Here is a 24,670-nt window from a genome sequence, read left to right as displayed (position 1 = left end):
TCTGCATAATAAAGCATAATTCAAAATGTACCGGTAGTATTTTCAGATTAAGATGGACTTAACTGTAGAAAAAGACAGTTTTATATTCAGTCCACATATCAGCTTCAGAGCAAATAATTAACCACACACACATGAACACCATTAGGGTCTTGGCTTATCTGCGGAAAAAGTTTATATTCTGCAAAATGGTCTTCACTGGTTTGTGGAACATGTGCAAGTTTTCCATCAGGGTCTGCCTCAATAATCCACTCTAAGGAACATGCAAAGAAGAACTGACAATGTAATATAAGTTATGCTACAAGTCTTGTATTGAAATTTCCTCCTATATTTCAGAAGAGTTACACATACCTGTATTAAATTGCCTAAGCTGTTGAACATGTGAATTTACAAGGTCCTGACTAGTCTGTACAATCTGTGGAACATGTAGAAATGCTGCAACAGGGTTTGCCTCCAAAATGCTTCCTATAATATATGTGCAAAACAAAATTAATTGTGATTATATTTATGCCTGCAACTACATTCAGATACCTTTAATGTAAGCTATTTCGATGCATTTTGAATAGAAATTTAACATGCTATTAAATAAATGTTTTTAACATAAAATAAATTAATAAAAAAGTATCAAATAAACTAATTGTTTTTTTATATATCACTAAACAGCAAGGGCAATGGTCACCCAGGTGTAAATTGTACAATCAACTGAGAAGTCCTATTAGGTAGACCCTAATTGTAAGGGTCATTATGACAATTTATCAAAGGATTTTGGATCAGGCTAAACAAGAAATATACTAAACTTCAAAGTTCGCAGAAATGTTCTTTCTATAAATATCTACTTGATGGGTTTTACCTACAGTATTATTTAAGAAATTCAATTCTGACTAAGTTTCAAAAATGTATATCAAAGTTAAGATTATCTTCACACCTTTTAGCTATTGAAACTGGATATAATAAAGCAAACAGATCCCACTGGAAATGTTTTTTTGTGTCATACTTGTGTTGAGGATGAATATCACTTTCTACTAGTATGTCCTGTTTATCGAGATTATCAATGCAAATTATTTCTTTTTAAAAAAACATCCATACGTATAAATTACTGCAATTGTTCAATACTAAGAACTTTAAGGATATGTGTAACCTAGGTAAATATATTTATTATAGCATGAGGCAAAGAGGTGATCCTGTACATATAATCAAATATCAGCTGTCTCATTTAAAGTCATCATTTCGTAAGTTCTATGGTCGATACAATGACCATGTCAGCAAATACAATTTATCATTGAGTCAAATGCTGACTGATGTTTTTCATACTAATTGTTAGACCATTATTTACACACTGAATTGTCGACGGATTTTTCTGTTATTTCCCAATCATGACAAGGAGCACACGGCGGGTGTGACCGGTCGGCAGGGGATGCTCACTCCTCCATGGCACCTGATCCCACCTCTGATGTTTGGAGGTCCGTGTTTGCTCTGCTCCTATTTTGTATTGTATAATGGACTTTTGAGCTTGAATACTGTTCGTTATCTCCATATATTTCATATCAAGGTGATCTTGTAATCCAATAATAATAATCACTCTAACCTTGTCTTACAGGTATTATTTTCAATAATTTACTTTATTTAGGCAAAAAAAAAATAATAGTCTTGTTTTTTTTTAAATTTTGGAAGAAAAAAATCTTGAATTTCCGGAATTTCATCGTTCTGTCACCATAATCGTTTTCTGTGATAACACAAAACAAGCATTTCATGAAATTCTTGTTTTAAATGTGGACTTTCATAGAATACCACTTGAGTTTAGTCAAAAGACATGAAATTTGATTTTAAAAGACAATATTGACCTGTGACATGTTTACAGTCCCTGAAACGTTCTACTTTCCCACTTGAACGGTGAGCGAACGCTGAACGAACGGTGAACGAACGCAGAACGAACGGTGAGTGAACGATGTGTGAACGCTGAACGCAACTTGGTGAACGATGTGTGAACGGTGAGCGAACGCAGAACGCGAACGGAGCGCAAACGCGAACGCAAAGTGAACGGTGAATGAAAGGTGAACGCAAGATGAACGATATATTCGGAATGCCTCTGATATTTTCCCTGCGTTGAAATTATTTTATTGTATTAAAATGTTAGGTGCCAAAAAAATAAATAAATAAATAAATAGTAAATAAGTAAACCAATAAATGAATGAATAAATAAGTCAATAAAATAAATTCTCCAAAATTGTCCTAAGAAAGACGATGCATGCACATAAGTTTTTAATCACATGATTCTTATCGCATTAAAACATTGCAATTGTTGCCGAACGCTGAAGTATAAACAAATCAGAGAAAACTTCTGACTTATAGAATGAATTAAAGCGGCTGTAACATCCATTCATATATCTCCGTGTCAGGGCGATTTCGTGTAAAGTAATGAAAAAAAAAATAATTACAAAGGTCAGTGGACGTTTTGCATTTATACGCTCGTATTTTAAATTTTTAATACAATAATATATTATGTGTCATTTCTATTTTTCATGATGATTTATTGAGCAGACTTCTACATGTAAATGTAGATGGCCGTGGTTATACTCGGACAAGATAATACAAAGATACATATTCATATTATTTGTTATAAATTCAATTTTCCGAACTTGATATTTATGTAGTATGCTGTTATAGTTTTTATTAAACAGACAAATGAGAGAGAAAGAGAGAGAGAGAGAGAGAGAGAGAGAGATTCCGTTTTAGCCCCCCCCCCTCCTTTCAGGCTTCACTAAATGTTTGTACCCATATTAAACAAAAACTCTGAAAATTTTTTCTAAATATATCAGACAGTGAAAGTAACTTTTTTTTCTGTCAATCAAAATCATTCGACACTGTGCAGGTGTGAAAGTTTCGTCACATAGAAGACGAAGTGCGAGTATTTCCAACAAGATATAACATTTATTTTTATCATTTCTAGATTTGATCCCAACATTTGAATAATAAATGAATAAAATACATTGGGCATTAACACTTGAATTTGAAACATACTCTCTGCCAATTTCAAATACCACCGCCGACACGTGTACATTTTAAACTACTATTGTTTTGTGACTTTTTTAGATGCATGTTTGTTTTGAGACTGAAATTTTTGTTCTAAAAAAGACCTTAACTTATTTTAAAAAAAAAATGTTGATTAAATTATTCTGGAAGTACAGTACTGACTAAGTAACCAATCTAGGGGGAAAATAAGGGGGGTATTAATCATATCGAATGGCAAACATATAAAGTTACGTTGAAGAAAGATTTTTTTTCTCTATAACTATAGACTTTACATATTATATTACAGAAAATTCTGTAGTGCAGTACATTTCAAATAAATATTTCCTTTAACCACAGTATCAATTTAATTCGCTCCAAAGATAATAAATTAATAGGATATCCGCAGTACTATGTATAACTCTCAGAACTAGTTCTATCATATTTTCTGTAGTAATTGAAAAAAAAAACGTGTTAGAAATAAATATTTTCGTAATTTTGCTGCGTAATTATTTGACTTAGATACATATGTAATTATGTCACCATTAACGATTTGTCGTCTTTAACAAAATAACAAAATGTTGCAGTGCTTGAAGTATTTGCACATTGCCCTTAATAATATATTTAATATTTCAGCATCGTTCTACATAGGTACAGAATGTGCTTATAACAACATTTATTTTCCAGAGTGATTTAATAAATAATCTAACAGCTAAGTTAGAATAATAAAAATATATATCGTAGATATTTTTCAACATGAAATAATGATTCTTCAAACACGATATGTTAGTTATTAAATTAAAAAACCTGTAACTCATTCCCTACAAAAAGATAAGTCCTTTCACTTCGGAGTTCCGAATGACAATGAAAACTGAACGAAAGGTGAACGCTGAACGCAAGGTGAACGCAAAGTGAACGGAACGAAGAGCGAACGCTGAACGCTTTGTGAACAGTTAACGCGAGCGCACCGTGAACGGTGAACGCAAAACTGTGAACGGAGAGCGAACGGTGAACACACGGTGAACGAACGGTGAACGCACGCTGAACGAACGGTGAGCGAACGGAAAAATGGGAAAGTAGAACGTTTCAGGGACTGTAATTTTATCTTTTATTAGTTCATATCCAAAAAATGTTGTCTAAAAAAAAAAAATAAAATGAAAATATACAATAAAATAATTTTCCTACCTACCTACCCTATTTTTTTTCAGGCTGGTAGCAGGAAACTAGACTATTTTTTTTGGTCTTATCTAAAATATGGATCACAAAAAGATGTTGTTTTTTCCCCATCAATTTAATTAATTCATCATTTTCACCAATTGCTATTTTCCTATTCTTGGAAAAAAAGATCACAAATTAATATATTTCAATGTACGTGATGTAAACTTCAGAAACTTGCATCTGCTGAACATCAATTTTAGTGCCCTTGTAATCGTAGATTCGGGGGTATATAGTTTTTGCCCTGTGCATCCATCTGTCTGTTTGTCCGCAAAAAAAATCATTAATCATCAAGTCGTAATGTTATGACAGCATGCTTTAATAGTGACTACTTATACAGTTTGATGGAACCACGGACCTATACTATACATCCCTGACAGAATGGCATCCAAACGTCATAAACTTTTTAGAACCTGACCTTGTTATTGAAACATTTGGTCAATTGCTTGCATATTACAACTAATTAAGTGTTTTGGCAGCATTAATAATGACTATTTAATGGGTTAGGTACGTACTATGTAATAATAAGTAAACATGACAAACAGCTGGCAAAGTCCTGTCTCAATAAGTGTCAAACTTGGTATTTTCTTTTGAATAAATTTTAATTCTAGGATCAGTCTTCTTGTGTTCCTCTGTGTACTGTACAACCATAAGGGTGGTTGTATTAATAAAAATATTTCTTTAAACCTAACAAATTGTTTATAGTCACAGTAATACCTTACATCTTTGATTTAGTAAAGACATAAAACATACAGGGTGTTAGTTCCTTGTTTTACTAGTGTTATTCACAAAATATTTTCATTATGGCAAGTGAAATATTCTGAAATGGTGGCCAAAATTTTTTTTAGGTCCTCATTTAGTGACCTGAAAGTAAGTGTGACTTGGAACACTGTTGGGTAAAACATTTTTCATCTCTTGACCTCTCAAGAACATTAAAAAAAAAATGCACTACAAAGAGGATGCAGCGTATCAAATTTGAAAATCCATTATTCTAAATATTTACCTGATGAGTGATGAACTCCAAGGAAGATTGTCCATTGGGCATGGGATCACCATAGTCATATCTGATCTCCTTCCCTCTATCAATATCCCTTCTTGCAAAGAAAAAGCCTGGAGTAGTTGTTAAACACTTTTAACTTCTCATAACATGCATAAGATGGGGTTGTCTATAGCTGCATCATTAACCTACTTTCCAAGCCTTTGGAAGCTGTCAGATGCATCAATGCTTGTAAAATGATAATGAAAACCATAAATTAAAAGTTTAAAGTTACATATAAACAAAATAACATATATGATGAAATATTAGGACTGCAGGAACAATACAGGTTTTATGCAACAATCACAATATAGTAGTCACAATATATGAATCACAATGTATTTTTCCAAAAATAATTTTTGTTTCATACAATTTGCAAGAGTAATAAAAATCCCTGCCACTGCATGATATTGTTCAATTATCGTACACATTTTAGAGTGCAAGAAAATTATGTTATTCTTTACTCTAAAAAATTGTCATCCTAGTGAGACATGACACTCTGCAATTTGTTGTAAAGATATAAAAATCCAAATAAAAAATATAACGCACCAAGGTTAAGGATGCCCACAGGAAATAATACGCCTAAAAATATTCCGAGAAAATAAATATAGTGTTGATTTTTTTTTTTTACAGCATGAGTTTTGATTAATGGGAATTCTACTATTTGCATATGTAGGAGGGTTGTCCCAGAAATACGTGAACATTTTCAATATCTTTTGTTTCACTAATACTGTAAAGTTAAAAATAGGCATAGATCATGATCAACATTTTTGTGAATTTTTTCTGGAAATGTGCTTCTGATAAAATTAGTTTATTTAAGCATAAATTCGGCACAGTATTTAATTTTATTTTATTTACCAAGTAATGCATCTCAAATACAGCGTGTGTTGCTAAAAGATTGTGGAATTAATTCTTTCAATAGACAATTTCTCAATTCCGATAATAAACCTAACAGTTCACATTGTTTAACGATGGCCTTGGCTTAGGCTTATGACGTAAAGCTCAGGACTTTCAGTTTGTCTTCATTTCTTTTGGTCTACAAAATGTCTCTTCCAGCACTAATATCTCTTTCATCGTATGGGCAAGAGTCCTGTCCCATTTTAAAGACAGTGCTGCTTAATAATTTGTGCTCCAAATTATCACTAAACGTCACCATTTTTAACAATATCTAATTAAAAGTGTTCTGGCATATAACGTCATATATTTGTCATTAATGATATCAAATTAATGAATTTTCATACACAAGTATATCAGCTAGATCAAAGAGTATTTATGGAGGTAAAGTTTGTGACATTATATTTCCGTATAGCCTGGTAATAAAGAAAAATTCATTGACAATGCTACTTTTAAAAGTCAATAAACTGCAGTGTGCAGACCACCGATATTTAACACCCTTTAAATGCCGTTTTTACATATTAATGACATCACAAGCCTAAAATATTTTGTCATAATACTGAAAATATCATTTTCCAACAACTTGCAAAAAATTATTAGTTCTGGTCAAATAGTTTCTGAAATATACAAAAAGTTTGTGTTTTCTGGGACAACCCTCATATATATGAGGTCTTTGCCGAGTTCGGCCAAAGCAACTTTACTTACATCAGCTGTTTGTCAAGTGACATGTTTAAAATTACAAAAAATATGTATGGCTACAAAGATCATAAAGTACAACGATATATGGATATCTTTTCACTATGAAATTAATTTTGTTTTCTTTAAGACTAATTCCTTAACCTGAAAAGTGCTGGGAGCAACTTCCCCATGCCTGAGAATTATGTAAAATTTTTGATAAACTTCCTACATTGACATAATATGCATTGAAATAATGGTAAAATACGAAAAAAAGCAACAGCGCACAACCAGCTCCTGGCACTTTTCAAAGTAGTAGGGATGTTACTACCTTTGTATAATAAAGTGCCCCGCCACAGCATGATACGCCCGTCAAATATTGTTCAATTATCACGAACAGTTTAGAGTGCAAGAAAATAAAGTCAACCTTGATACAAGGATTTCCAAGATTTTTCCATTTCTTACAATTTTTGTTTATACATTTCCTGTGGTGTAGGCATTATAACAAATATTACATTGTAGATCCTCAACTGGTAGTGTTAGAGCTTGACAAATGCCCATCTGCACCCCCCCCCCCCCCACACACACACACACACATCTTTCATATTTGTGAGACATGATTCTCTGAAATTTACTAGTTGATATTTTCAAAACATAGGTAATCAAAGATTACTAAGCTCACCTCGACGAATGTTATCTATAAGTAAGGTAAATCTCACATCATATTTTTTTCCTAGTTAGTGTACATTCCAAGATTAATATCCATCAATATTAGATTCAGAATCCAAAGTAAGTCTGGAACTGTCCATCTCTAGATACATCATCATTCATGTTAATTTGGTTAAAATATGGCTAAAATTCACTCATGTGGAAAATCTAGGTCAGATCCAGAATCCAAAGCAGGTTAGTTAGTGTACATCCCTAGATGCATCATCCATGCAAGTTTGGTCCAGGTAGGGCTTATATTTACTTGGGAATGGACCTGCTCCAAAAAAACTTTAACCTGATCAATCATCTGGAAAATCTAGGTCAGATCCAGCATCTGAAGCAAATATGGTAGTGTCTATCCCTAGATGTATCATCCATGCAAATTTGGTCCAGGTAGGGCTTTTAGTTACTTGGGAATGGACCTGTTCCAAAAACTTTAACCTGGTCACTCATCTGGAAAATCTAGGTCAGATCCAGCATCCCAAGCAAGTGTGGTAGCGTCCATCCCTAGATGCATTATCCACGAAAGTTTGGTCAAGGTAAGGCTTAAATAATCACTTGGGAATAGACCTGCTCCCAAACCTTTAATCTAGTCACTCATCTGGAAAATTTAGGTCAGATCCAGCATCTGAAGCAAGTATGGTAGATTCCTTCCTTTGATGCATCATCCATGCAGGTTTGGTCCAGGTAGGGCTTATAATTGGGTACCTGCTCCAAAAACTTTAACCTAGTCACTCATCTGGAAAATCTAGGTCAGATCCAGCATCTGAAGCAAGTGTGGTAGTGTCCATCCCCAGATGCATCATCCATGCAAGTTTGGTCAAGGTAGGGCTAATAGTTTCTTGGGAATGGACCTGCTCCAAAAACTTTAACCTAGTGACCCATCTGGAAAATCTAGGTCAGATCCAGCATCCAAAGCAAGTGTGGTAGTGTCCATCCCTATATGCATCCTCCATGCAAGTTTGATTCAGGTAGGGCTTATAATTACTTGGGAATGGACCTGCTCCAAAAACTTTAACCTGGTCACTCATCTGGAAAATCTAGGTCAGATCCAGCATCCGAAGCAAGTGTGGTAGTGTTCATCCCTAGATGCATCATCCATGCAAGATTGGTCAAGGTAGGGCTAATAGTTACTTGGGAATGGACCTGCTCCAAAAACTTTAACCTAGTGGCCCATCTGGAAAATCTAGGTCATATCCAGCATCCAAAGCAAGTGTTGTAGTGTCCATTCCTAAATGCATCCTCCATGCAAGTTTGATCCAGGTAGGGCTTATAGTTACTTGGGAATGGACCTGCTCCAAAAACTTTAACCTGGTCAATCATCTGGAAAATCTAGGTCAGATCCAGCATCCGAAGCAAGTGTGGTAGTGTCCATCCCAATCTGCATCATCCATGCAAGTTTGGTCCAGGTAAGGCTTATAGTTACTTGGGAATGGACCTGCTCCAAAAACTTTAACCTGGTCACTCATCTGGAAAATCTAGGTCATATCCAGCATCCGAAGCAAGTGTGGTAGTGTCCATCCCTAGATGCATCATCCATGCAAGTTTGGTCCAGGTAGGGCTTATAGTTACTTGGGAATTGACCTGCTCCAAAAACTTTAACCTGGTCACTCATCTGGAAAATCTAGGTCAGATCCAGCATCCGAAGCAAGTGTTGTAGTGTCCATCCCTAGATGCATCAACCATGCAAGTTTGGTCCAGGTAGGGCTTATAATTCCTTGGGAATGGACCTGCTCCAAAAACTTTAACCTGGTCAATCATCTGGAAAATCTAGGTCAGATCCAGCATCCGAAGCAAGTGTGGTAGTGTCCATCCCTAGATGCATCATCCATGCAAGTTTGGTCCAGGTAAGGCTTATAGTTACTTGGGAATGGACCTGCTCCAAAAACTTTAACCTGGTCACTCATCTGGAAAATCTAGGTCAGATCCAGCATCCGAAGCAAGTGTTGTAGTGTCCATCCCTAGATGCATCATCCATGCAAGTTTGGTCCAGGTAGGGCTTATAGTTACTTGGGAATTGACCTGCTCCAAAAACTTAAACCTGGTCACTCATCTGGAAAATCTAGGTCAGATCCAGCATCCGAAGCAAGTGTTGTAGTGTCCATCCCTAGATGCATCATCCATGCAAGTTTGGTCCAGGTAGGGCTTATAATTCCTTGGGAATGGACCTGCTCCAAAAACTTTAACCTGGTCAATCATCTGGAAAATCTAGGTCATATCCAGCATCTGAAGCAAGTGTGGTAGTGTCCATCCCTAGATGCATCATCCATGCAAGTTTGGTCAAGGTAGGGCTTATAGTTACTTGGGAATGGGACTTGCTCCTAAAACTTTAACCGGGACGCCGACGCTAACGCCGACGCCGACGCCAACGCCGGGGGTATAGCATAAGCTCATCTCGACTTCGTCGAGGTGAGCTAAAAATTAAATAAAAATATCATATTAAACAAAATCAATTTAGTCTTAACAACTTAATCTATACCAATTTAATTTTAAAATAAAAGACTGGCCATCAAATGACATATGCTATAAAGTGACCAGCAGTTCTTCTGTCTAATTCCCAAAGGATACAGATAAGAACTGCTTGATCAGAGATGCTCTAACAGAAATGATTGAGAACAGCTAGCCTTCCTACACTGAACTCATTAATTAATCTTTAACTGGATGCATGTCCACTCATTACTCCCAAGGGATGAATGGATCTGTGCTATCTGCTTTGTAGTGCAATTAAAATGAATATTTATGTCATTCTGAAATTAAATTTGAAAACAAAGATTTTTTTTTTTCAATTTGTTACAAAGATTTATAAAAAGAAAAAAAAATTGTAATCTTGATGCAACATTTTTAATAAGGTTTCTGCTTGACTCTTAGATTTGTAGGGACTATCTATTAGTTTATTATACAATATCAAATTAGTTTATTATACAATATCAAATTAGTTTTAATTACTTTTCACCAAATTCATTTTAAAAGTTAGGCTAGCCCACAAAAAACTATTTAATCCAACATGGCTGATTCCTCTGCCCAATTCCCAAGAGATATAGATAACACCTGCTTGATCAGAGATGCTCTACCAGTTAGCTCCTCACACTAAACTCATTAATTTCTCGCTAATTTGACATGCAATTTTCTGTTATCAAAATTCTCCTTGACCAGTGCTTGATAATTACACCCATGGGAGAGGTGGAATTTCTCTTGTAACATTATATTTGTTATAGATTGCTGTAAAGTATATAATGAAAAAAATAAGTATTTCTTGATTTTAACATCTTTTTAATAAGGATACTGCAACACTTCTACATTTTTTGGGATTGTGTAATTTAATAGTAAAAAGACAGTTTTTTTTTTAAAAATTTCACTTAAATTAAAGGTCACAGTGACCTTGAAATAGGTCGAGACACACCTTCTACCTAAGATGCATAAACTGGCCAAGTTTGATGATTCTAAGTCTAATAGTTTTCTAGTTATGAGCCGGACAGGATTTTTCCATATTTGGCCATAGCATCTTAATTAAAGGTCAGAACGAGCTACTTTTAGTGCACGACACACCTTCTACCAAAGAAGTATCAGCTGACAAAGTTTGATAATCCTAGGCCTAATAGTATTAAAGTTATGAGCCGGACACGAGAAAAGCTAACAGACAGACAGACGGACATGAACGCCATAACATAATACGTTCCGTCTAAAGACGGGCATATAAAAATTCATAAATTATAGTGAAGCAGATATCGTTGAACTTTTGAGATTTTCGAGGGGCTGTGCCTGTTATTCTAGATTGTTAATGTATAAATGTGCCTTACTGTGGCTTTATATGAGGTCTACACATTTTCAATTTAAGGCCTAAAAAAAAAATAAGTTTGTTTCCTGTAACCCGACCGACCCATTCAAATTATACCCCGGCGGATTTTTTTTTTTTTTCTGCCAAATCTGCATTTGCTCTTTGGTTCGATCGATCAGCTGATTCCATTTATTCAAAAAATATTAATTGTAGCTTTATTTGAGATATAAAATATGTCATCCTAGTCAACATTTACCTTGAATACAAAGAGTAATCATTATTGTAACAACAATTTCCACCCGAAACTTTTTGAAGTTTGTTTTCTGCCACTAGGCAGCCATGTTGGGTGTCCACTTTATATGTAACACCTGGTTAATTCAGTCTGGGGATGTTTGACCCTTTTATCCATAAGCAAAAAAAAAAAAAAAAAAAAAAAATCCTGACCTACCGACCCTTGATTTTTTGGGAATGTTACAGGAAGCAAACAATTTTTTTTAGGCCTAATTAAACTATAAAATATTGATTAATACATTCAAAAATATGACTTAGTTTTGGTCAGATCACACTTATTTTAATTTGATATTTACAAGCTACAATAATAGCTTGATCTACGCCTCAAGTACAGAGAAACTGTCTGTCAAACTAGGGTGTGACGTCATCTTAGTCAGTGCAGGAAGGTCAAGATGGCTTAAATTCTACATTCAAATAGTGTTATTATGACATGATAAGTTACACATCAATTTATGTTTACAATATTTATCACGTTATGAGAAAAGACTGTATTTGAGTGTGTATGAAAAAGAAAACATTAGTATTTAGGATTTATTTGTTCAGTTTCATTGTGACGTCATAATCGATTTCCCGAAGCTCTGCATATAGGCTGATGTAAGTATGGGAGTCCTAAACCTAGCTGCATATACAATATATATATATATTTTTTTATATATTAATTAGTTTTGATTACTTGTTAAATATACAATATCAAATTAGTTTTAATTATATTATATACTAAAAGATTAGTTTTATTTACTTTACAACAAATTTATCTTGAAAGTTAGACTAGACAAGAAAGTCGACTTTTGCACTCGGCGAGCAGAGTTTTGACACTGTTTACGGAAATAAAAGAAAATTAATAAATAAGACAAACATGTCATAGATAGTTGTGTAGATAAATTATCGTAGAGGACAATGGTAATAAACAGTTTGCCAGTGCATTTCCTCTGAAAGTGTAAATAAGTTCAATTTTGGGGAAGGGGGGGGGGGGTACTCAATGTAATATGGAGTTGGATACCTTGTGTTATCATCATACTATGGGTTGAAAAATTTATTACCAAAATAAGTGCCTGTAATACCAGCTGTTAAAAATCAGTATGGGCCACTACCATTATAGAACTAGTAGCCTCTTCAGCGACCAGTTTTAAAGGCTGATGTTTTTAACTGAACAGTTTTCTCTGAGGAGGGGAGGGACTAAGATTTTCCCAGAGGCTGATCGTGTATGGTGTTAATACCTATACACACACAGTATACACAGGAAGTCCTTGTTACCTGTGGGAACTTTTATACATATATTTCTAAAAGATGATAATTTTTTTAATTGTAAGCTAGCTTATTGTGAGAAAATATAGCATTATAACTGACAAACTGTCAACTTTAATGCATTTAATTATCAAACAAACAGCATATGGACCTCTTTAAATACAGCGATCTTTACAGCAATGTGTTGACGCGATCCTTGTCATGTTAAATATGGGAAATTCCGAAAATATCAATGTACCTGTATTTAATTTCAATTATTTATAAGCATAAAAAAAGTTGTTATACAGTGCCTGGGAAGGTAAAACAACAGATGCAGGCAAATGGCCCTGTTATTTATAGCCACTAACTGGGGTCATTTTGAAATTTAAGGGGTCTAGAGGAAATATATTCAGGTCATTCTAAAATATGTCATAGTTTTGTGCTAATAATAATGCATATACATGTATCTTTGACACCTAAATTTAAGTTGCTAAAGAATGCCATAGGAATTGACAAATCATTCGACATTGACTAGCATAAGTGATTTTTCTGTTTCTAAGAAATTCATAAATCATTCGTCATCTACCACAGCAAGTATTTAGGAAAATTACATTTAAACCAAACACACACTTTTTTTAAATTGTCGATTTAGAGATCAAGGGACAGGCAAAGATAAAAAACTTTGATGATGTGGTTTTTCATTGTAAGGTAAAATTTTTTCGTAAATCTGTGGTAAGCCATCCAAAATGACTTAACATTTCTTTGCCAATGGATGTAAAATATGTTGAATGTCAGTTCCAATTTTTTAATATGATACAATACAAATTCCATCTACCTTCGACGATGAATACTGTACCGATAGAGCAGACTGATATGAACTTCACAAAGTAGAAAACAATGTGTGTTGTGCTGCATGGCATCAGTGCATCAATGCATTGGGCCATTTTTCGGCAGTATGCACATATAGCACATGATATGGCCCCTTCCCAGGTCCTGGTCATAAAAATTTTTATGATCACGATCAAAATGTTTAGAAAACCCTGTTTGTATGAAAAGTTGTGCAACACTTCTCTTAGCAATTGAGCAAATGGCAAAAGATGCAATGTGGAAAAGCCACAAATATCTAGAAATAACCGTAGTGGGAATTGAATCATGCCAATCTCAAACAAATGCAAAAAAATGTTTTATAACTGAGGTTTTTCCTAATGCTTCTGTAGTAGGCCCTATATTATGTTCTCCCTCCTTTCTTTCATCAGAGGTAAGGCATAATAAAAAAATATGTTTGTTTACAGTTACCCGACTGACCCTATATCTAATAGGCAACCCAAATTTTTTTTCGTCGTAAAAATCCAAAAGTCACTCATTCGTCGGTTTAACTTTTACATGCATCTTACTCAGTCAAGCGTTTGAAATCGAAAGTACTAGAAATAGTTAGTGCAACATGGAATTAAAGAAGAAATACAAGACAGTTTTTTTCATTGTGTGGTAGCTGTAAGGCAGTTGGCAAGAAAGATATTGCCATATGGCAAGCCCAAACAAAAGTAAAGCACCACACAATGGTAAAACTGTCTTGTTTTTCAACCAATTCATTTGAATTTGTGTATAAAAAAATTCAATAAAATAAAAAAAATCCTTTCTATCGGCCCTATTTTATTTCGGCATGTAACAGTAAACAAACATATTTTTTTGTTTGGCCTAAACATGTATGGAAACTATAAACATAAAACTAACACCCCAAGTATGCCATCTGCATTCAGAATCGGTGCATGTGCTTTTTTGAGGTTGACAAGCTGGTAATTATGCTTCACAGCTGCTTCAGGCTGAAGCATCCGTCATTTGTAAGGTAGGTCGCGGGTTTGCTTTTGTCATCAATTACGGTACACAATTTAGACAATTCGAGTGGTTGTTTTGTGCACATTTGATTATGACGTGAGTTACATCACAAAGGCGATGTTGCATTGCTTCCTGCTTATTTCTCTGAAAATTACTTTAATTAGCAATAGAATCTAGTCCATAAGAGGCGTATGTACAGTGTGCGAAATTAACGCCTGTCCGATGGTCCGAATCTATCTCAAATTGAATTGGTCTACCCTGATTCGAATTGAAACAGACCGAATTCTCTATCCCAATTTTGGCCATGGGTAAAATGAGATTGAACAAGAATGGCCATTTCGTATTTTTAACACATAATTATAAACAAAATAATTGTGAAAAAATAATTTAATACTTTTATATTTTACATGGTAAAAGAACTGTTGTTAAATCTCTTTACTTATTAATTTATAACATTGTGCATCTTTCGATGAATTAGTGGTGTACAATTTTTACCCAATGCTTGCTGTTTATGTATATCAGGCATGCTACAAATCCTGACTGCAGGAAGCACTGCATTAAAACACAAATTGAATCAACAAAAAGACAACCAAAAAAATTGAAAATAAAATAATGAATCCGAGAAAAGGGAAAGCTATAAAGATGAAATTAGAGTTTGTGTCTTTCACAAATATTAGCTGGTCTGCAGAGTGAAGTTCATATACGTTGAGTCTGAATAATTGCACAATTTTTTGGGGTGTGAAATGCATGAACACTGCATGATTTTATTTAATTTTCACTAGATAATCATGAAAATATATAGCAGATACTTCAATAAGAATATAAATGAATAAATTTTAAAAAATCTAACAATAACAAGAGCACATTTTTTCCTAATGTACTTTCTTTGGACAGTCCTATTTGTCTACGGTCTATCCCAATTTCAAATGAGATAGTCAAATGGGCTATTTCATTCTCCAGATTAGTTTCGCACACTGTATGTATGAACCCAGAGGATTATAAGTTAATTCTGCTCTGATTATATGTGTAATGTATAAGAACAAACTTATAAAACATAATAAATGTGATGCAAAATGCATGGAATTCATTTTATATTGAAAATGATACTAAACTACTAAAGGTCAATCAAATTGATTCAGTGTTAAAGATATATGGCATGCAAAATGAAAGTAACGGTTTTTCAGTAAGTTGCTACATTGAAAAATTGAAAGGCTGTATGTATGCACATAAATTTGCAATGAAGGGAAGGTGTGTAATGCACCATGTTTGCTCATCACAGCCAAAAAAAAAAAAACACATTTGTTATTTTAAGGATAACATCAACCCTAAACACTAAAAATGGATGAAATTTAATTAAATGCATTTTCCTCTTTTTTAAAAAAATATTTTGTATTTGAATCTAATAAAGTTGTTCTCTATTTATAAGCAGGCTAGCAAGGAATTGATTTATCAGTGAAATGCATGTTAAACATGTTATAATAAGGAGGAGAAGGACCTTGAGCTGAAAAAATACTTGTCATTCAATTTTTTTCATATTTTGTATATTTCTAATTAAGTATGTCCCACATATCTTAAAGCAGTTATATCATTAGGTTTCTTACCTTATTTTGGAGATATTGATTGACAATTACTATGCCCTACTGTATCTAAGTGGAGTTTTAATTCTCCATGTTTCCGGGCTAATTACTCTGTCCTTAATGGGATTTTTTAAGCATATGTAAAAAATATCAAAGTGGACATGTATCTTTTAAATTATTTCAGAGTATAACTAGGATTTAAAATTCAAAAAAGCAAGTTTTGTCTATCACACTGCATCTGGATAGGGAAAATTACGTACTTTTTAAGACAACTTAAACAATAAAAAACGTAATTTACAAAAAATTCTATCATTCAATATTTTTTAATTTACGTTGAAATGCGAATTCTTCAAATTATTGAATAACTGTAAAAATTTCAAATGATGAAGCTGACCTCATTATTTCACAGGACATCGTTAAAGAGGACATAAGCATGACAAAAATGTGTCATGTTACATTTCTCGACTACGAGAAAAACCAACTATGACGTCACAGGTAAGCTAAATAAGCGAAATAAGATATACCTACATATGATTTCCGTCATCAGCCATGCAAAAATAATTTTTGTGTTCCCCATTTCTCAAAATATTTCATCATATACTGATTATGAACTGTTTTTACATAATACAGTGGCTTCCATTTTATCGGATAGCGGTTTAACGAATATTTCGGCTATTTCAATATAATATCAGAGCACAAAACCATTTCTTATATATTTATTAATAATTTCACCTGATATTCTGATGAAAAAATACTGGAATTTCGTTTTATCCCATACAAAAATTTGGACTATCATAGTGTGTTTTGATAATCAGCACCTTGTTCACACCTCCACAGAGCTCGACATTAACGCTTGTCCGGTACCAGCGAAAAAAAATTACGGACAAGTGAATATTGCTGGGCACTTGTCCGATTGGACAAGTGCATTTTAATATAAAGAAGTCTTCAAATAATATAAAGAACGACTACTGAAAGTTCATCAGTAAAGACGTAAGCAGTACATAAAAAAACGAACTTCGAACCCAATATGGATCGCTATGTAATTGAGTTCACACTCGATCGGGATCGAAGTTCACTAATTGCATACTACTGCAAAGGAGGGCATGAAGTTACGTCGAGTTACGAAGTTTAGGTTCTGTTTGATGTTTGTGAACATTTATGTTGTTGTCAGGATAGAAAGTCTAGATAAAAGTTTGTTTTTATGTGTTTGTTGTATTTATCAATAACATCACGAATGAATCACATGTAATGGACTTTATATTAGTTTTCAAGTTGACAGTATTGTATCTTTATTGAACAAATTTCGGACCAGTGAAGTTGAAGTTCGGACAAGTAAATGTCTTGGTCACTTGCCCGATTGGACAAGTAGGGGAAAAAATTAATGTCGAGCCCTGCTCCACCTTCGTATGTGAAGCCTTTGTTTACACAGTTTGACACCAATTACCTTGACTGGCTTGAGTACGACAATGAGGGGATTAGTTACGCCTGGACGCACACAGGCACCTTACCTGTGTCAATAGTGGGCATAGTAAATAGATATGTTTTGATTACAGTTGTGGTGATCAGCTTGGGTTCAATGATGCACTTGTTAATTATGACAGTTATTTGCAATTTTTTCAGCGTGAAATTTTAATTATTGAACTGATAAGCTTGTGTATGACAATTTGCTTGGATAATGAAATAACCCTATTCAATCGTTTAACTTGGTAAATTGGCTTAATGTTTATTCACTTTTCAGTGCAAAATTTATGGTAAAAATCACAAAAGGCTCGTTCTATAAAAATACGTCTCAAAATTCATACCAACTTTCTCGACATGGCTCTCAAAATCTCTCTTCAGCAGACAAGAACGAGACTGGTAAACTCAAACACAGTATAAAATACGTAACCGTATTAAAGAAACAAATCAAAAGGAAACAATTACATATATTTAACATTTTTGTTCATTTTTAATTTACAATCTATCCAGGGAAAAATAGTTTACGGTTATTAGTCAAGCATTTAGTCTACTTCCTTTTCCAAAATGGCGACCATCGAAGAAGGAATGTAAACATGTGCTGAAGAAAGATGGCAATAACTGTCAAAGAATATACTCTATACGTCAATTTATTTGAAAAAAAATTTCATATTAAATTCATAAGTAAGTGAAATAAATTATTTTTAGTAAAGTCATTAAGTAAACATGTCAAAAGAAAACAAAAGTGCAAGCTTGAAATTTGCTAGCTACGATGTATTATCAATACATGTAGCTCTATACATCTATCTTTGGACTCGGTATGGAGCAATCGGCTATTCTAATTTTCGGCTATTCGGATAAAACTATGCTGACAACTTGACTATTCGATAAAACGGGAACCACTGTAATACCACCCCTGTGTTCACCGAGTATGATCTTGCTGTACTAACAGATCATGTATGACGTCACCGACTTGTTGGACACGCAGTTTAGGGAAACAGAGGAGTGGATCAATCTTTTTCATAATTTGTTAATGTTTACAAGAACGTAAAAACTTTTTAATTTTTTTATATAAGATGGTAATTAAAGTTAAAAAATTGTCAAAAAATTATACAAGAATTAATGCTTTACACATATTGCACTTATATAAACGGAGACTATAATGATGTAGTTAAACAGAGTCATGTGACCATGTGTCCTTCATCCCCTTAAAATGAATTCATACAAACACCCAGCATATCGGACCTTTATGGCACTCTAAACAGATATTAATATACTGTACATGTATTACGAAATACAAGTATCAAGACTTCAAGTACAATTTTTTCTATAACAAAATTAAGCTATCTGTGTTTAAGCTGAATGCAAGTATTTTACATTTTTTAATGATGAAAAATTAATAAAGAAAAAAAAAACAAGAAAGAACAAATGTTTGAGAGTTCTGACTATATACTGAATTGCGATTGACTTAAAAAGAACATTACCGATAACCCCCACCCCCCTTCAATGGTGGACTTTTTTTTCCCCTTTACCGTGTTATACTTGAATTCTTAATAATGAACTTGAACATCCTAACATTACTTGTATTATATTATCTATCCCAGTGTTACTGCTAGTGGTGTTCCAATCATCGATTATAATCGAAAATCAGTCGATTGTTGGCATAATCCAAGCGCTCGATTACAAAATTTCTATTCCGATTAATCGGGTTATTTATTTTATTTTACAAGCGTAATAGTTTTCAAGCCAAATATTCCAGCCGCGACTTTTCTATTAACTTATTTGTGTATCGTAATGGCGCAGACGAACAGACATTGTATTCATACCCGGGTAACAACGCTAATTCCCGGGTATGGACATACTTTGGATTCTACAAAATGAATGAAGAACCAGCTGGACTAGATCGAACGTTCTATTGTTAAAATATTGTCCTAAGGACTAGGGCTTGTCCCGAAACACAGTTAGATTATTCTAACTACAGCTGGACCACCACAGAAAGTAGTTATTCATCCATTCTTACCATTTGATAAACTAAATTGACAGACTTTGTAAATGTCCGATTATAATTGATAATTAGTTAGTTACAGTAGCCCGATCATCGATTATGAAATTCTTACCGATTCCCACCACTAGTTACTGCATATTAATTCTAATGCACGAAGAATGTTTACATCAATATACCGTTCATTCTGACTTTGTGAGCAGAATTATGAATTTCATAATACTAGAGGAGATATGCTACTTATCTTCACGTAGGCAAATTTAATAAAAATTTCAGATAATATGCCGCAAATTCTAAGGAACATTATGTCAAATTTTTCTGAACATGTTTTCCCGTAAGAATTTTTATGCAGTAAACCCGCGACCAACTTTAAACTGTGCTTACGATCAAACAAGTTCGAAAGTCCCTCGTTCTCTCGTCTAATTATCATAAATATGTGTTATATTCAATTGCTCTACAAATAATAACAAGATACTTACTGTCTTACAGCTCTTTACCCCTGCTAAACGCCGCCATTGTCCTCCCACAATGCATTGCGTGTATCGCTACACCGTATTGTGGGATATTCCAATTGACATTTATAGATACACAAAATGTTGAAAGCGAGGGACTTAGACCGACTGTTCTAAAAATAGATTTTGCGTTGTGGGACATTTTTCTATATATCCTTATGGGTCAAAAAAAATATTTTTTTTTGTTTTTTATGGTAGGAATAGCATTTCCAACATTTCTGTGAAGTTTAGACTACATGGTTTATGGGTCAAAATATAGATGACCCATAAACCACCTAAGGATCCCACAACGTGAGTCTGAGATACGCCAAATATCCCATAACACGCCTCTTGTATAACTATATATATATATATATATATATATATATATATATATATATATATATATATATATATATATATATATATATATCATGAGTAGAGAAAGACTCAATAAAAAAGAAAACAATCATGTTATAAATCAGTATCCATAACAACACCTGCACATGAGCAAGAATATGCAGGACTAGCCTTGTAAAATACATTGTATGCTTATACATTAAAATCTACAGAGAGTACATATGGATGTTACCTCTTTATGAAAAAGTTTATTTCTTTCTTCCATTCCTTTCACAGAGTTATTCATCACATTATGGTCGGTCAAGTCATTCCTGTCAATCCATCGCAGATGTCTCCAGTGTGGTTCATAACACCTGTAAAAGGAATATTATAACACTCGATCAAGTTAATTTAATTTTAACCAGTTGTTACGGTACATCTTGTAAACCAAAGTGCATGAAACAGTGTTGACTTAAACTATGAAAGACATACCATAAAATCTCTTTAATTTCCAATAAATGGAATATCATTTTATTGCCCATAAATTTAATGAAGACAATTTAAAGGTAAATAGGCTGCTTTCAATGTTTATTATTTACCTCTTATCACCCTCTTCTAATTCCAATATTTCCTTCAGCTTTGTTTTGATGTCTTTTGCAAACTGTTAAAATTTTTAAATAATTATAGGCAATTTTTCTCCTGAAAATCTCTCTGCCATAAACAGGTAGTGTTATAGAACTATTACTAATCACTTAGAGCAGGCTATACTATCCCCTTTTTAACTATAATCTTCATTGTTGAGCTTTTATATATATATCATGCTGTTTATATATCTAAACATCAATTCTTAATAAATTTCTCAAACTTGACCTGAAGATTGAGTCAGTTTCAGAAAGTGTTGATATGGATTCAGAAAACTGATCAGAAAGTCAGATCACACCATATGATTGTGTGAAATAAACAGTAAAATTGAGTGATAAATAAGACAGAATTAAATTCTGAACCCAGGGCTGTTAGATAACCATGCATGCAATAGATACTAAAAATTACCATCGTTGCTATATTGTAGCCTTGTATAAAATTCCTGTTCCCTTGTTTATGGGAAGATCCATCCTTGGCCATTCGCACAAAATGTTAACCAGTTTCATGGACTGTTCAGTCTATAAACAAAAAATGTTAATTTTTCATGAACAATATAGACAAACCTTATTGTTATACTTTTATGTTAAGTCAAATTTGATTGGTTTAAAAACATTTGTTAAAAAGTACTGCTACCCTACCGCATGTGTAAACTATGCCCTCCACGTAACATTACATAGCAACGGTGACATTGCATGACGACGGGTAACAGTGCAAAATTGGGCAGAATGTATGCCCGTACGGTTTACTGTGGGTTCTTTTTTTTAAATGCTTTATTCTAAATAGATTTGGTATAACAAAGGAAAATATTTAAATTTTTAAGGTTATCCCTTGAAAACCATTACTGCCTGGTGTCATCATGATATCTTTAAACTATTTACATTATAAAAACTGGAGGCCCATGGACCACAACACTCACCTGAGTAACTGTGGCCCTGCTGTTCTTCACCAGACTTTCCCCAATGTTATACCTATTGTGGCCACACCCTACCCCCAGGAGTATGATTTTAACAATTTGTAATCTTCACTACTCCAGGATGCTTCCACATAAATTTCAGCATATCTGGCCCAGTGGTTCTTGAAAAGGAGATCTCCAAGGATTTTTTCATATATATTTCAATGTAAAAATTTGATTCCTATTGTGGCCCAACTCTATCCCGGGGATCATGATTTTAACAATTTAGAATCTACACTACTCCAGCATGATTCCACATGAGTTTAAGCTTTTCTGGCCCAGTGGTCTTAAGAAGATTTTTTAATGACCCCATCCTATTTTTGCCTTTTCTTGATTATCTCCCCTTGTAAGGGGGTTTGCCCCTTATTTTAACAATTTAATTTCCCCTTCACCAAAGGATGCTTTGTATCAACTTTGGTTAAAATTGGCCCAGTGGTTCTTGAGAAGAAGATGAAAATGTGAAAAATTAACAGATGGACAATGGGTGATCAGAAGAGCTCACTTGAGCTTTCAGCTCAGGTGAGCTAATAATATGTTTTTAGGGTAACATGTGAAATTGTTATCCCTTGAAAACCATTGATGACCTCAGCTTTGCATCAGTCAGCAATGGTTTTCACAGGATATCAATTTAATGTGTTACCCTAAAACATCATAACAATGTTTTATTTCTATAATGTAAATAGTTTAAAAATAGTATGATGGACACCAGAAGAATTTGTTTCATCAGATATTTAATGGGTCAGGTGACATGGAAAGTAACAAGAAAGACATTGGAATGCGTTTATATACTAAAGGTGTGAATTGCATGTATATTAATTATTATTATTATACTCACTTCAGCTTTTACACTCTTGTGCAACCAGGCATTGCATTCTGATATCTGTTCTGAAGCTTTCTGTTTAGTGGAAAAAATATGATGAATTAATGACTAGCACATTTAATAAGAGTTTTCATTTGTATCATCTATATCGCTATGACCAAAATACAAGGGTTGCATGTCCAGTAAAATTATAAAATGACTAGATGTAAAAAAACAAAAAAACAAAACAAAACAAAACAAAAAAAAAACAAAAAAAAAAAACAGCACTACACTCTTAAATTTACACTACACTCATTAACACAATAATTTCCTAAATGTACATATACAGCTGTAGCAATTTTTATATAGATATATGTGTAAATATGGCATTATATGTCATATATATGGTACATGTATCACCTTACAGAACATGGATCATATCGTCAAAATGTCTTAACAATCTCAAGTTTCATTAATTTTGATAATCTGCTAAAAAAATAAAAGTGGATCTGCTTGCATCGATACACTGGATTTTCATTCATTAAATATGCAAGGGATTAATCTCTCTTGAAGTTTTGCATTAGCCTGTTATTGAGGTACTTACAAAATTTAACTAAAGAAGCAATCTGACAAACCGGCCGTTTTCTGATAGTATGTGTTGACAGCATCTTTCATTACTGCCTGAGTTACTACAACTGTTTACTCGTATATGTTTTGGTCTGTGACTATAAGTCCAAAGTTCTGCTTAAAAAGTTCATAGGCCATTTTTATATCAAAGATCAAATAATATTCTATTTTTTTTTTCCTCTGCTTATATTGTTAAAAGGTCTGAAGAAAACATTTTTGGCAGTTTTCTATTTGTCAGCTTTTGATGAAAAAAAAATATTTGGATGAAAGATATTATAATGGGTAAACCTCATTTCCCTCCTAAAACACAGATTTGTTTATCAATTAAAAAAAATTATCAAACCTAGCTCTACATAATCAAAGGGAATTGCTTTCTCTTATAACTGTGTATACTTACTGTAAGAACTGTAGAACTCTCTCCCAAACGCCTCACCTTTGAACAAGGCATATATCTAAAATAAAAGAAAGATATATTTACCTACAAAAATGAAATGACAAAATAAAACTGTATGTACACATGCTTCTAATAATTATTTAATAATAATAAGAATCTTCACCAGTTTCCTTTGATGATTAGGTGTGTTTTCTTTACTTGAAAGCTTTAAATTATATAAAAGTAAATTGTGTCTTGTATTCATTTAAAATATTAAACAGCAAAACGTACATCAACACATAAACACTGAACATATTTACACATTACATTTATCGATACAATTTTTAGTGAGTCTATAATACAAATTAATACATACCAAATAGCTTGAAAACTTCACAACATGACGAATCTTTATTCGAACAGGACAAGCTTTCTTCTTGCTGTTCTGCACCAATCTACGCTTTCATCTATATGTGTGGTCAGACTACAAAAAGAGCTAAACTGAGATAAAGGTGCAGTGACTGCGTTATGTTGTTCAGTGACTGGGTTATGTTAAAAAGTGACTGGATTATGATCCTCAGTGACTGGGTTATGTTCCTCAGTGACTGGCTTATGTTAAACAGTGACTGGGTTATGATCCTCAGTGACTGGGTTATGTTAAACAGTGACCAGCTTATGTTAAAAAGTGACTGGGTTATGTTGTTCAGTGACTGCAGGGTTATGTTGTTCAGTGACTGGGTTATGTTAAACAGTGACTGG

General features: G+C 33.5%; 3 long non-coding RNA genes across 3 annotated transcripts; all 3 read right to left on the bottom strand.

The window, feature by feature from the left end:
• Nucleotides 1-362: 362 nt before the first annotated feature.
• Nucleotides 363-20,224, bottom strand: LOC133181276 (uncharacterized). Its single transcript, XR_009720449.1, has 3 exons — nt 20,168-20,224; nt 5,222-5,443; nt 363-462 (listed from the first exon to the last, which is right to left on the bottom strand). It is a non-coding gene; the product is annotated as an uncharacterized LOC133181276 (long non-coding RNA).
• Nucleotides 20,225-20,770: 546 nt separating this feature from the next.
• On the bottom strand, nt 20,771-21,596 carry LOC133181278 (uncharacterized). Its single transcript, XR_009720451.1, has 3 exons — nt 21,569-21,596; nt 21,118-21,179; nt 20,771-20,892 (listed from the first exon to the last, which is right to left on the bottom strand). It is a non-coding gene; the product is annotated as an uncharacterized LOC133181278 (long non-coding RNA).
• Nucleotides 21,597-21,599: 3 nt separating this feature from the next.
• On the bottom strand, nt 21,600-24,389 carry LOC133181277 (uncharacterized). Its single transcript, XR_009720450.1, has 4 exons — nt 24,288-24,389; nt 23,936-23,990; nt 22,948-23,007; nt 21,600-21,678 (listed from the first exon to the last, which is right to left on the bottom strand). It is a non-coding gene; the product is annotated as an uncharacterized LOC133181277 (long non-coding RNA).
• Between the last annotated feature and the right edge of the window lie 281 nt (nt 24,390-24,670).

The sequence above is a fragment of the Saccostrea echinata genome, unplaced genomic scaffold (assembly GCF_033153115.1).
Source record: "Saccostrea echinata isolate AGI-Se365-2 ecotype Australia unplaced genomic scaffold, CSIRO_AGI_Sech_v1 ptg000008l, whole genome shotgun sequence".
Lineage (NCBI taxonomy): Eukaryota > Metazoa > Mollusca > Bivalvia > Ostreida > Ostreidae > Saccostrea > Saccostrea echinata.
Note: the sequence above shows the minus strand (reverse complement) of the source record. Positions and strands in the feature narration are given on the sequence as shown.